Source organism: Pongo abelii, chromosome 8 (genome assembly GCF_028885655.2).
Source record: "Pongo abelii isolate AG06213 chromosome 8, NHGRI_mPonAbe1-v2.0_pri, whole genome shotgun sequence".
In the NCBI taxonomy this organism is placed as follows: domain Eukaryota; kingdom Metazoa; phylum Chordata; class Mammalia; order Primates; family Hominidae; genus Pongo; species Pongo abelii.
The window spans coordinates 71,951,195-71,965,156 of record NC_071993.2 but is presented as its reverse complement, the minus strand read 5'-3'; positions in this window follow the sequence as shown (position 1 = coordinate 71,965,156).

The window sequence follows — 13,962 nt, the reverse complement described above, 5'->3', positions numbered from 1 at the left end:
GAAAAAATGCCCTCTGCTTCTGTCTCTATCAGTGGAGAGACCGACACTTAGAACCAAGAAGACCCTGGTTTAAATCAGTTCACTCAAAACATTGGCTGATGGGCAGTGCTTCTCCCTCCAGCCCTGGCTCTTGAGGGGTCTGGCCAGCTCAAATAGTGACATGTTCACACTTGGCCTGACCCACCAGTTCCTGACACGTGTCCTATTCGGCTGGGGAGCAGGGAAATAGTTGAGAAGACATGTATCAAGACTTGCTCATGGAAGCAGGAATCCAAGATGCCCATTACAGGGGAATGCTCCTGACATCTTACTTCTAGATGCCAGTGCCTTTCTCTTTCTCTTTGAGGGTTGTTTAAGCCTAGGTCCCTGACCTCAGCATTCACATAGCCTGCCACTGTGCCTGACCCAGTGAGATCAGTGGTTGAATGAATTAATTAATTAATGGTGATAAAGTTCAAGAAGCATTTGGAATAAGAACTGTTTTTTTTTTTTTTTTTGGAGACAGGGTCTCACTCTGTTGCCCAGGCTGGAGTACAGTGGCATGATCATGGCTCACTACAGCCTCAGCCTCCCAGGCTCAAGCAATCCTCTCACATCAGCCTCCTGGGTAGCTGAGACTACAGGTGCACACCACCACAGCCAGCTAATTTTTTTGTATTTTTTGTAGAGAAGGGGTTTTGCCATGTTGCCCAGGCTGGTCTCGAACTCCTGGGCTTAAGTGATCCTCCTGCCTTGGGTTCCCAAAGTTCTGGGATTACAGCCATGAGCCACCACACCCAGCCGTGTTTTTTTAAATACACAGTGGTGCGCTATCTTTGCAAATGTCAGCGTTTGTATGACATGGAAGACAAGAGTGTGGAATCTGGAGCGAGTCTGCCTGGTCTCAAGTCCTGGCTCTGCCCATTTCGTGGCTGTGTGGCCTAAGGCAAAGTACCCAGCCTGTCTTTGCTGCAGTTTCCTCAACTGTGAAATGGGGATAAAGCTGGTATCTACCTCATGGGGTTGTTGTATGAAGTTAATGCATGAAAATTGACTGGCGCATAGTAAGCGCTCAGAAATGATTACTGTTATGCTAAGAGCCTGGCCGGAGGTAGAATTAAAGAGGGTAAAACAGGCAGTTCTAATGGTTTTTCTTTCCAGAAGTTGTTACTGAAACCACAGGGGTTCAGTCTAGGTCCTGCTGCTTACAACACAGAAAGCCAATCACTAAGACAATGAGGATTGCCAGGGAAGAAGGCTTCAATTGGGTACCGCATCCAAGGAGATCAGTCCCAACTCTATCTCCCTGACCAACTAAACTTAGGGGTTTATATAGCAAGGAAGAAATGTAATTACATCTAGGAAAACAGGAATTAGGGAGGGGTAAGGAAGAGGAGTTGGTCAACAACAGGCAGGTGTTGGCTTAGGAAATCATGAAGAGTGAGAGGTCTGGCATCTCAATGTCCAGATCCAGTGAGTTTAAATCAGGGAGGCCTGATGGTTGGTTTCCTGAGAAATGAACTCAGATAAGGCAAATGTAACTTTGTCAAGTTTCAAGACTGGGAGGTTTCATTTCAATATTTATTCCAAAGAAGCCATAAACGTCAGTTCTATGGGATAATTGGGTCAGTTTCAAAAATAACAAGATTGCGGCTGGGCACAGTGGCTCACGCCTATAATCTCAGCTCTTTGGGAGGCCAAGGCAGACAGATCACCTGAGGTTAAGAGTTCAAGACCAGCCTGGCCAACATGGCGAAACCCCATCTCTACTAAAAATTACAAAAATTAGCTGAGCATGGTGGCAGACTCCTGTAGTCCCAGCTACTCGGGAGGCTGAGGCAGGGAGAATTGCTTGAACCCAGGAGACAGAGGTTGCAGTGAGCCGAGATGGCACCACTGCACTCCAGCCTGGGTGACAGAGTGAGACTCTGTCTCAAAATAAAATAAATAAATAAATAAATAAATAAGAACTTGGCTTTTGATGCCAGTGATGCTGTGCAAAGGCAGGGAAACACCACATGAAGAGCTCCTAGACAAAGTCTCCTGTTCCACTCCAGGTGCAAGCCCAAAATAAACACAGGAATAAAGCTCAGACTCAGTGGAGATCAAAGAAAGGCAAACCCAAATAATGGTGACCTCTTACACTGGCAATATTTTTTTTTAAAAATAGCAAAACCTGGCTGGGCAAAGTGGCTCAAGCCTGTAATCCCAGCACTTTGGGAGGCCGAGGCAGGCAGATCACGAGGTCAGGAGATCGAGACCGTCCTGGCTAACACAGTGAAACCCCATCTCTACTAAAAATACAAAAAAAAAAATTAGCCGGGCATGGTGGAGGGCACCTGTAGTCCCAGCTACTTGGGAGACTGAGGCAGGAGAATGGTGTGAACCTGGGAGGCGGAGCTTGCAGTGAGCCAAGATGGCGCCACTGCACTCCAGCCTGGGTGACAGAACGAGACTCCATCTCAAAAAAAAAAAAAAAAAACAAATGTAGATGAAACACAACTAAAAAGAAAATAATAAATCTAGAAGAGAGAGCTGAATAAATTATCATGGCATAAACTACCCAGAATGCAGCAGAGAAAGATAAAAACATGAAATGCTAGTTAAAACACAAAGACAAGGCTGGGTGCGGTGGCTCACGCCTGTAAAAAAAAATTAGCCGGGCGTGGCGGTGGGCGCTTGTAGTCCCAGCTGCTCGGGAGGCTGAGGCAGGAGAATGGCGTGAACCTGGGAGGCGGAGCTCGCAGTGAGCTGAGATGGCACCACTGCACTCCAGCCTGGGCGACAGAGCCAGACTCTGTCTCAAAAAAATAAATGAAAAAAAGAAACCAAAGTGTTGACAGTAGATGGTGAGTATTTTATGGTTTTCCCTCTCTTTATCTGAATTGTTAACAATTTCTTTAACAAACACGTATTCCTTGTGTTATCACATAGCAGTTAAGAGCTTGGGCTTCAGAGTTAGGCTGCCTGAGTTCAAATCCCAATTCCATCGTGGGTTAGCTGAGACCTCTCTGAGCTGCAGTCTTCAAGTACAAAATGGAGAGAATAATAATAAAGCCAAGACCCTGGCTCGGAGGGTGTTGGAAGGCTCTAAGTGAGATGATACAACCCATGTGCTGCCCCTGGCACAGTGCCCCACAATTACCCATTACTGTTACTGTTATCACCATGACTAATTACTGTTATAATTATTAATATAACCTTTGCAATTAGGAAGGTGAGAAGCCTCGGCCTCTGCCCATATCCTCTGGCCACCCAGAGTCCCCGAGAGCTGTCCCCACCAGCTCTTCCCCGCCAGGTTGGCGCTCACTCTCAGACTTGCTGTGAGGCCTTCAGCCCACACTTGCCAGAACTCCCGTGTTTTCTCCTCCGTGCCCTTTTCTGCAGAGAGGGCTTGGAAGAAACAGCCCAGCAAACACCAGTCTCCTGGCCCCAGAGCGAGACGTGGAAGTTTGCAGAAATGCATCACCAAATGTTTGATTTGGGAGGAGAGGAATAGCAGAGCTCATACTGAGAGCAAAATAGGACAGAAAGGAGATTTTTCAGTAAGGGCTGAGGAGAGACCATCGTTCATCACTGGGGCCTTCTTGTTTCCTCACTTAGTTTCTTGACTTCAGTCCTGACCACCTCATTTGCTGTGGAACATCTGGCCCCAATATGGGGCTGATTTTAATAAATCCAAGACATCTTCCTTTGCCCAGCAGACTTAGAAGAAGCCAAGGAGAAACCCTGTGGGCTTGCCAGCAAGGACCCATAGAGGCAAAGAGACAGACAGGAAAGAGGAGGATGGCGAATAACCAAGTGGGAACTGGGGCGCATCTGGCAGGTGAGCTGAGACCCATGTGTTCAGAAATCAAGATTATGGGCCAGACAGAGGCATGCCCATTGAAGCCAGCAGCAGCCTTCAGAAGCAACCACCTGCCCTTGGTTTCTATCCTTTCCTGTTGTTCCTCACTAGGCAGGAACTGGCTTTATGCAGGTCACAGATTTCCCAGATATGGGAGAACAGGATTTGGGATTTGTTCTCCTACAAACAGGATTTGTAGTTGTTACACACACACACACACACATGCACACATACACACACACCCTCCTCCCAGACTGGGAGAGCAGAAGGGTCATGGAGCTTCAGCTAGAGTCCCTCCTCCTGTTGGTCTGGCATGTAGGGATGCTGTAGCCCCTCTGCTTGTGGATGTCTCATGACCCAAGACAAAGCAGAGTGACTGTGGCTGGCGAGCATGTCAGAAGGGCTGACGGGAGCATCAGGTTGAAAATGAGAGAAAGAAGTGAATGAAAGAAGTTGTGATTCCTAGAAGTTCCTACTCCACCCACTTCCCACAACAACTCCACTACTCCAAATGAGAAATTAATTCCTTCAGGATCAGGGTTGCGAAGGAGGTGCCAAAACCTAAGAAAAAGGCTTTGTGTTTGCAGGGTGTGAACTTGGCTTAAGAGAAGCTCGCCATGACGCAGCTATGGGACAGGGTCCTGGACGTCTTAGCATTTCAGGAGAGTTAGCAAGGCTGCCCTGTGCGGGGGTGGGGTGGGTCTCTTCTGTTACTGGTGTTGGAAATAGAACAGTGGTCAGGGACATTAATTGTGGCAATCGATTTTTCTTATTCTCACTTATGTATGTAGAAGATGTTCAATGAATGGTAAAGTCATTATACCCCTTCCCCTACAGGGAGTAGAGAGAGACCAGCTTTCCTCATTCTGAACTCTGGCCCTCTACAGGGAAGAAAGAGTCCCCAGACTCAATACTAAACAAACCCAGTGGTTTTCGGCACTGGACCCAAGTTAAAATCTCCCACTATTTCTCACACTTTCCTGGGTATGCGACGCCCTGCTCCCGAAGGCCTTGTTAAAACACAGATCTCTGGACTCCACCCTAACAGCTTTGGATTCTGTTGTCAGGGTGGGGCCTGAGAGTTTGCACTTTAACAAGTGCCCTGGTGATGCTGACGCTGCTGGTCCCCGGGTCCAACTTTGAGAACCACCACCCTCCCGCAGTCCTCAGAGACTGATTTGGTTGGTTTGGAGTGGGGTTTCTTTGGCAGCTGTTGTTTAAAAGCACCCAGGGTATCCCAGAAGAGCCATGGTTCATACCACCAAGGCCAGTTATGGAGAACCTACTATGAGAGCACATTATAAAAATAAGCACTTTCAGCAGGACACGGACTCTAAAAAAAATAAATAACATAAAAGCAGAAATAAGCACAAACATCCAGCTCTCAGTTAAGTACTTGCTAAGCTCCAGCTGCTTCAACCTCATCTAACTCCTGTTCCCTTTCCACATCCCGGTCTTAGCCCCTCTGCAGCTTTGCAGGAGCCGTCTCCACGTGGCCTGGCCTGGCTGAGCTCTGGGGCAGGAGTGCTTGGTGGCACCTCTTGGCTCTGAGTCTGCAGTTTCCTTGACATCTTATTGCTCTGATTTTCTCTCAAGTGCCTCCCTTTCTTTCCTTTGTTCTGGGAGAAACATTCCCTCGTCTTGTCTATGTGCAGAGATCCCCAGTGACTTGCCTTCCTTATGACTGAGCAGATAGAAAGCGACTCGCCTTGGTCTGTGGACTAGCTGATATCCTACGACCCTTATCGCTCCACCTAGCCAGGCCCACATGGACATAAATCACAGGATGCCAAGGCAAGACTGTGGGCCCTGCCTCCAGCCAAGTCCTGGCAGAGGGGAGCTGTGGGCTTCCAGCCGCCTGTGGGAAGATTTACCAAACAAAGAGCAGATGCTTCAAACAATGACTTCATTGCAGACTGGGTCCCAGTACATTCAGGAAGGGAGTGGCCCATGGATGCTGACCAATCCTACTCAGAGGAGCCTCAAAGAGAAACCAGGCAGGCAAGCCAGTGACCAAGCAGCCACGGTGAGGACTGGGGAGGAAGACATGCACATCTCACCTCTCCTGGGCCAGGCACTTATAGGCAATATCCTAATTAATCCTTATGACAGCTGGGCTCAGTGGCTCACGACCGTAATCCCAGCACTTTGGGAGTCCGAGGTGGGTGGATCAGGAGGTCAGGAGTTCGAGACCAGCCTGGCCAACATGGAGAAACCCCATCTCTACTAAAAATACAAAACTTAGCCAGGCATGGTGGCAAGTGCCTGTAAGGAGAATCGCTTGAACTCGGGAGGCAGAGGTTGCAGTGAGCTGAGATCGTGCCTCTGCATTCCAACCTGGGCAACAGAGCAAGATCCCATCTCAAAAAAAAATTAAAATTAAAAAAAATTAATCCTTGTGATGCCACAGTAGACCTTGATCTGGAAGATGTGACTGCTGACCTATCCTGCCTCCTTGGGTCTGACACAAACAAGCTGAAGGGGCGGGTTGCCCCTCCACATCTGTGGGTGTTTCTCGTTAGGTGGAACGAGAGACTTGGAAAAGAAAAAGACACAGAGACAAAGTATAGAGAAAGAAATAAGGGGACCCGGGGGACCAGCGTTCAGCATATGGAGGATCCCCCTGGCTTCTGAGTTCCCTTAGTATTTATTGATTATTTGTCAGTGTTTCTCAGAGAGGGGGATGTGTCATGGTCACAAGACAATAGTGGGGAGGGGATCAGGAGACAAACAGGTGAACAAAGGTCTTTGCATCATAGACAAGGTAAAGAATCAAGTGCTGTGCTTTAGATATGCATACACATAAACATCTCAATGCTTTGCTAAGCAGTATTGCTGCCCGCATGTCTCACCTCCAGCCCTAAGGTGGTTTTTCCCTATCTCAGTAGATGGAACGTACATCTCAGTAGATGGAACGGTTTTATACCGAGACATTCCATTGCCCAGGGACGGGCAGGAGACAGATGCCTTCCTCTTGTCTCAACTGCAAGAGGCATGCCTTCCTCTTGTCTCAACTGCAAGAGGCATGCCTTCCTCTTACACTAATCCTCCTCAGCACAGACCCTTTACGGGTGTCGGGCTGGGGGACGGTCAGGTCTTTCCCTTCCCACGAGGCCATATTTCAGACTATCACATGGGGAGAAACCTTGGACAATACCTGGCTTTCCTAGGCAGAGGTCCCTGCGGCCTTCCGCAGTTTTTGTGTCCCTGGGTACTTGAGATTAGGGAGTGGTGATGACTCTTAAGGAGCATGCTGCCTTCAAGCATTTGTTTAACAAAGCACATCTTGCACAACCCTTAATCCATTTAACCCTGAGTTTGACACAGCACATGTTTCAGAGAGCACGGGGTTGGGGGTAAGGTCACAGATTAACAGCATCTCGAGGCAGAAGAATTTTCTTAGTACAGAACAAAATGGAGTCTCTTATGTCTACTTCTTTCTACACAGGCATATTAACAATCTGATCTCTCTTGCTTTTCCCCACACAAGCAGAATGGGAACTGGCAAAAGGGCACATGTAAGCACTCATGTGTGTGCATACAGGTGCGTGTGTGCATGTGTGTGTTGATTCGCATACCTTTCTGCCCTCTCCCCACAGATTCCTACCCCTCAGTCTTCCCAGCCCCAGTGCACACAGATTCCATCTTCATTTTCTTAAATCTTCATCTTTGCCCATAAACTCCCCCAGGGAGCCTCCCAGCCTAATTGAAAAAAACAAAAAGAGAAAGAGAGAGAGAGAGAGAAATGTTGAATTGTTGTATGATTCCCCTTATCTCAAATGGGGGGAAAATCGCTGGAAAGTTTTAAAGTCTAGGTGTCAATAGTCCTGCAAGTCATTTTATGCCTGGGTTTGTGCAGCCCCGCAGCCAAGCCCTCTTGCCTCTCTGAATCTGTTTTACTATCTGTAAAATGCAGTCAAGGGAGGTGGGGAGGGCTTCCAGTCAGGTTAGTTTCACATCCATGTTTTGAGGCCCTGTGGTCCCAGAAACAGCAATAAATGGGCAAAACATTAAAAGGGAAAATTTATTTTTTTAATTTCTTTAACTTATGTTTTTTGAGACAGAGTCTGGCTCTGTGGCCCAGGCTGGAGTGCAGCGGTGTGATCTCGGCTCACTGCAACCTCCGCCTCTAAAAGGGAAAATTTATAAGCACCCCCTCTATCAGAAAATAAAAGGCACAGTCACACTCAAAATCGTTTTAGACCTATTTGTGGTACAAAAATGGACTGAAACCCCAACGCTGTAAGGTGCCGAAGCCCTGACCTCTTGGGGCTCTGGGTCAGAAGTCAACTATCTAGCTTGGGTGCGGTGGCTCATGCCTGTAATCCCAGCACTTTGGGAGGCTAAGGTGGCAGGAATACTTGAGCCCAGGAGGTGAAGGCTGCAGTGAGTCATGATTGTATCACCTCACTTCAGCCTGGATGACAAAGCGAGAACCTGTCTCAAAAAAAAAAAAAGAAGAAGAGAAAGAAAGATGTTTCTTTATTGTCTTATCATCTTTCCTGTCATCTCTTATAGCAAGGTGTACCTATGAGACTAATGTCCAACCAATGGAAAGTAAGTGGAAGCGTTAGGTGCGATTTCATAAAGGGAGAGTGGTACTCTTTTTTGCTTCTTCCACCTCATGATAGCTCAAATGCAGACGTAATGGCAAGACTCAAGCCACCATATTGGAGCATGGGGTAAAAGCCACTCACTGAGGACAGCAGAACTGGATAGAAGTCTCCTGAGTCCTTGATAATTATGGAGGCACCACGCTAGCCTTGGACAGCCTATCTCTGGAATGTGTGTGAAGTGTGTGTTTCATAATGTTGCTGTAATTTTGGGTGTTCTATTACTCAAGACTGAATCTAATCCTCGCTAAATCAGAGGTGTCACACTTGGTGCCACTACTCATTAATTTGGGGCATTAGATTTACTTTCAAATTGTTGTTATTCTAAATAGCATAACATGAAACTCTTTATGTAAAAAACTCAACCTGCATCTCTGGGGTTTTTTTTCATGGACTCTATTATCTTCCTAGGATACATTTCTGTTAACAGAATTTTAGCATCAAAGAATATCTAGACTGGGTGTGGTGGCTCACACCTGTGATCCCAGCACTTTGGGAGGCCAAGGCGAGTGGATCACCTGAGGTCAGGAGTTTGAGACCAGCATGGCCAACATGGTGAAACCCCGTCTCTACTAAGAATACAAAAACTAGCCCGGTGTGGTGGTAAATGCCTGTAATCCTAGCTAGTTGGGAAGCTGAGACATGAGAATCACTTAAACCCAGGAGGCAGAGGCTGCAATGAGCCGAGATCGCGCCACTGCACTCCACCTTGGGCGACAGAATGAGACTCTGTCTCAAAACAACAACAACAAAAATCTACATTTTAGTATCTCTCAATTCATGCTGCCAACTAATGTTCTTTTTGTTGTTGTTTTTGTTTTTAAAAAATAATAGACATGGGGTCTCCCTATGTTGCCCAGGCTGGTCTCTAACTCCTGGGCTCAAGCAGTCCTCCCACCTGAACCTCCCAAAGTACGGAGATTACAGGCCTGAGCCACTATGCCCGGCCTACCAACCAATGTTCTGAAATGGTTGTACAAATGACATTCCTGCCAGTTGCATATTTGAATGCCTATTTCACAGTTCCTGCACTAGTACAGGAGGCAAGGGAGTACACGCTTTCCGTCCCCCAGCCATGCCCCTTGAACCACTCTGGACTTGAGCTGCAGCTGGGCAGTCTCTCCTGTCCCCCCACTCACAGCTTCCCCCTCTCAGGTGCCAGTAACATCTCCCACTTTCCTGACCCCAGACTTTCTCCAAAGCTCCAGAAGCTTACTCAGCTCTCATGCAGGTGAAGTGTGGCAAGGAGTTAGTGCCCCAAGGAGACGAGAGATGCTGAAACATACCTGGGTGTTTTTTATTTGTTTGTATTGTTTTTTTTCCCTTTTATTTTCAATTGACACATAATAATTGTACATATTTATGGGATACAGAGTGGTGTTTTGATAAGTGTTGGTTTTGGTAGTGATTTATAAAAGAGGAATAACTGAGTCAACTGGAGATATTTTTGAGGATAGAGGTGAGGACCAGATAATAACAAAATAACAATAGCAATTATTTGTTTAACACCTACTCTGTACCAGATACTGTTTCGCTGTTGACATAAAACAGTCTTGGCCAGGCGTGGTGGCTCACGTCTGTAATCCCAGCACTTTGGGAGGCTGAGGTGGGCAGATTACCTGAGGTCAGGAGTTCAGCCTGGCCAACATGGTGAAACCCCGTCTCTACTAAAATACAAAAATTAGCCCAGCCTAGTGGTGCTCGCCTGTAACTCCCAGCTACTCGGGAGGCTGAGGCAGGAGAATCACTCGAACCCCGGAGGCAGAGGTTGCAGTGAGCCAAGATTGCGTCATTGCATTCCAGCCTGGACAACAGAGCAAGACTCATTCTCAAAAAAAGCAAAACAAAACAGAAACAAAACAAAAATAAACCAATCTCTCAGCAACTCTGCAAACTAGATTATTTTATTATTCCCACTTTGCAGATGAGGAAACCAGGGTTTGGAGGTGTAAGGTAACTTGCTCAAGGTCTTGAAGTTACGAGGCTGAAGCGATACGGCTTGAACAAAGCCTGAGCCCCACCTCGTCTGAGGTGGCGGAATATGAGGAATGCAGTCTTAGGAAGGAGGAAAGAGTGGATGATCCGAAATGAATCCCAGTTTCCCCTACAAAATATAAGGGTCATATGCAGGGAACCCTGGCCAGACCTCCTGTGAGTGTGTGTGTGTGTGTGTGTGTGTGTGTGTGTGTGTGCGCGCGTATTAGGATGGATGAGACAGAGTGAAACATTACAAAAAGCCGGGAGAAGGAACTTGGTCCAATGCTAACTGGCGCCATGGGAGTGAGGCGCCTATCTTCCTACAGAGAGTGGGAGCAGGGGCCCTATCTTCGGGGCTTGGCTGGAACAAACAGTTCTGATGGCAGCCTTGTGTTTGTTTTCTCGGGCAGGCAGCTTAGGGGGAGGCAGGGTCACCCTGGACTGCGGCCTTGAGCTGTTGCAAACACTGCCTCACCTCCTGCCTCACCCCACGCAATGCTGGAACTCTGGGCAGTGGGACGATGGTGGGTCTGTGAGGGTGTCAGTTTGTCAGGAACAAGGCTGGTGGCTTTGAGCAAGTTGTGCAACCCCTTCCAGCCCCAGGTACTCATCCTTCCAGTGGAGGATGTCACAGCTGCCTTCACAGAAGATGGAAAGATCAGCCCCTCTCCCAGCTTCTTGTGGTTCATTTCCCTGACTCTCCGGAGCCTCTGCTCAACCCCTCCCCATTTCCTTCTTCTCCCCGTTTTTTTTTGGGGGGGTATTTTGTGATGGAGTCTCACTCTGTCCCCCAGGCTGAAGTGTAGTGGCGCAATCTCGTCTCATTGCAGCCTCCGCTCCCAGAGTTCAAGCAATTCTCAGGTGTCAGCCTCCCAAGCAGCTGGAAATACAGGTGCCCACCACCACACCTGGCTAATTTTTTTTTTTTTTAAATCTGAAAAGCCAGTAAAAATGCTGAGAGGTCCCTCTGCTACCAAGGTATGTGGGCACATGGAAGGGGTCAGCTGCCTTGGCCAGATGCTGAGGGGCTGGTAGACAGAAATATCAGCAGATGGGAGGGCTGCTACTGTCCCACAAAGAGGGGCCGGCTTGAAGCCATGGGCTTAGGGATCCAATGTTTGGGCTGACTGTGGTTAAGAATACAGTTTTGACATTCCCCTGAGCTGAGTTCCCGTCCCGGCTCACAGTGATTCCCTGGCTGGGCAACCTGAGGCTTGTGATTTTCCCTTTCTCAGCCTCAGTTTTCTCAGCCCTAACAACTGGTGAACGTTGTGAATGTTGTGAGATTTGAATGAGATAATGCAGACAGAGCTTAAAAAGAGGCCGGATGCAGCAGCTCGCACCTGTAATCCCAGCACTTTGGGAGGCTGAGGCAGGAGGGTCATTTGAGGACAGGAGCTGGAGACCAACCTGGGCAACCTAGTGAGATCCCATTTCTACGGAAAATTTAAAAATTAGCCAGGCATGGTGGCACATGCCTGTAGCCTCAGCTACTTAGGAGGCTGAGGTGGGAGGATCACTTGAGCCCAGGACATTGAGGCTGCAGTGAGCTGAGATGGAGCCACTGCACTCCAGCCTGGGCAACAGAGTGATACCTTGACTCCAAAAAAAAGCGGAGAGGAGGGCTTAGAAAAGAGCTTGGCATGTAGAAAGCCCTCCAATGTTAACTTATAATTATGGCAGGGATGAATTTCAAAATCATAAAGTGCTCCCAGACAACAGGCTGCCTTGTCCACAGAGATGGCTGCAATTCCTCTGGAATACTGGGGGAGGGTGAACGGTGATAACTAAATCTCCCCTCCCCTCAGGCCCCAGGACTCCAGGGCAGGACTGTCTTAGCCCTGGGTGTGTATGGGGGGGTGAAGCATGGGACCCTCCTTCCAGTCCCCACTGCCAGCCTCCCTGGCTCCCCAACACCCTGTCCTGTTCTGTGCCAGGAGGCTGCTCACACCCCCCGGAGGGCCTTATTCCTGTGACTGGGCCCAAAGATGAGGCTGGGCGCAAGCCCGGGGCCCAGTAATGTGTCACACGTGAATCTGTCACACGTGAAGACACAGAAACAGCCCCTTGGCTGTTACTAAAAGGAAAAGAGGCCAGCAAGGTGACTCACACCTGTAATTCCAGTGTCAGAGGCACGTGAACCAGAGCAGCTCCATCTTGAATAGAAGCTGGGTAAAATGAGGCTGAAACCCACTGGGCTGCATTTCCAGATAGTTAAGACATTCTCAGTCACAGGATGAGATAGGAGGTCAGCACAAAACACAGGTCATAAAGACCTAGCTGATGAAACAGGTTGCAACAAAGAAGCCACTAAATCCTACCAAAACCAAGGTGGTGACGAGAGTGACCTCTGGTCATCCTCACTGCTACACTCCCACCAGCGCCATGACAGTTTACAGATGCCATGGCAACATCGGGAAGTTACCCTATATGGTCTAAAAAGAGGAGGCATGAATAGTCCACCCCTTGTTTAGCATATCATCAAGAAATAACCATAAGAATGGGCAAACAGCAGCCCTCAGGGCTGCTCTGTCTATGGAGTAGCCATTCTTTTATTCCTTTACTTTCTTAATAAACCTGCTTTCACTTTGCACTGCAGACTTGCCCTGAATTCTTTCTTGCACGAGATCCAAGAACCCTTTCTTGGGACATGGGGTTGGGACCCCTTTCCTGTAACATTGGCACTTTGGGAGGTCAAAGTAGAAGGATCGTTGGAGCCCAGGAGTTTGAGACCAGCCCTAGCAACATAGCAAGACCCCATTTCTACAAAAAAATTTAAAAATATATTAGCTGGGAGTGGTGGCATGAACCTGTAGTCCCAGGTACCCAGGAGGCTGAGGCAGGAGGATCGCTTGAGCCCAGGAGGGCGAGGATGCAGTGATCTGTGATCGTGCCACTGCACTCCAGCCTGGATGATAGACCTGTCTCAAATAAATAATAATAAAAGAAAAAGGAAAGAAAAGAAATGCTCCTTTTCCAAACCTTTCCCCTGAAGAGAGCCTAGCCTTAGACTCTGGCCCGTTCCCTCCCAGGCACTCTAGACTCTTGTGTCACGGGGTGACCCCCCACACACACACACACCAGCCCTGTGTCTCTCCACTGGGTACTTTTTGTCCCAGTATTAATTCTCCAACCTTTGTTGGTGAATCCTCCCCACTCCCCACATATGATTTCTCACATGGGGCTTTAACTGATTTTAAAAAATAAACATGAACAAACAGTGAAACTAAAAGCACAGCTATGTTGAAGCCTTGTCCTCTAACCTAGTTTTAAATAATAATAATGATAATGATAAATACAGCTATTATTTATTGTGCTTTGTTGGAAGGACATTAGACAATAATTCAACATTCACAAAAATCCTGGGGTAGGTATCATGATCACCTGCATTTTACAGATAGGAAACTGAGTCACGGAGACATTAAGCCACTTGCCCAAGGCCACACAGATCAAGGGAAGATTGTAGAAAGTCCCCTCCCACACCAGCTGCCGCTTCCCAACTGCAGAGGCTCAGGGTGCTCTCTCTGTCCTCAGAGGTTGTGTAAC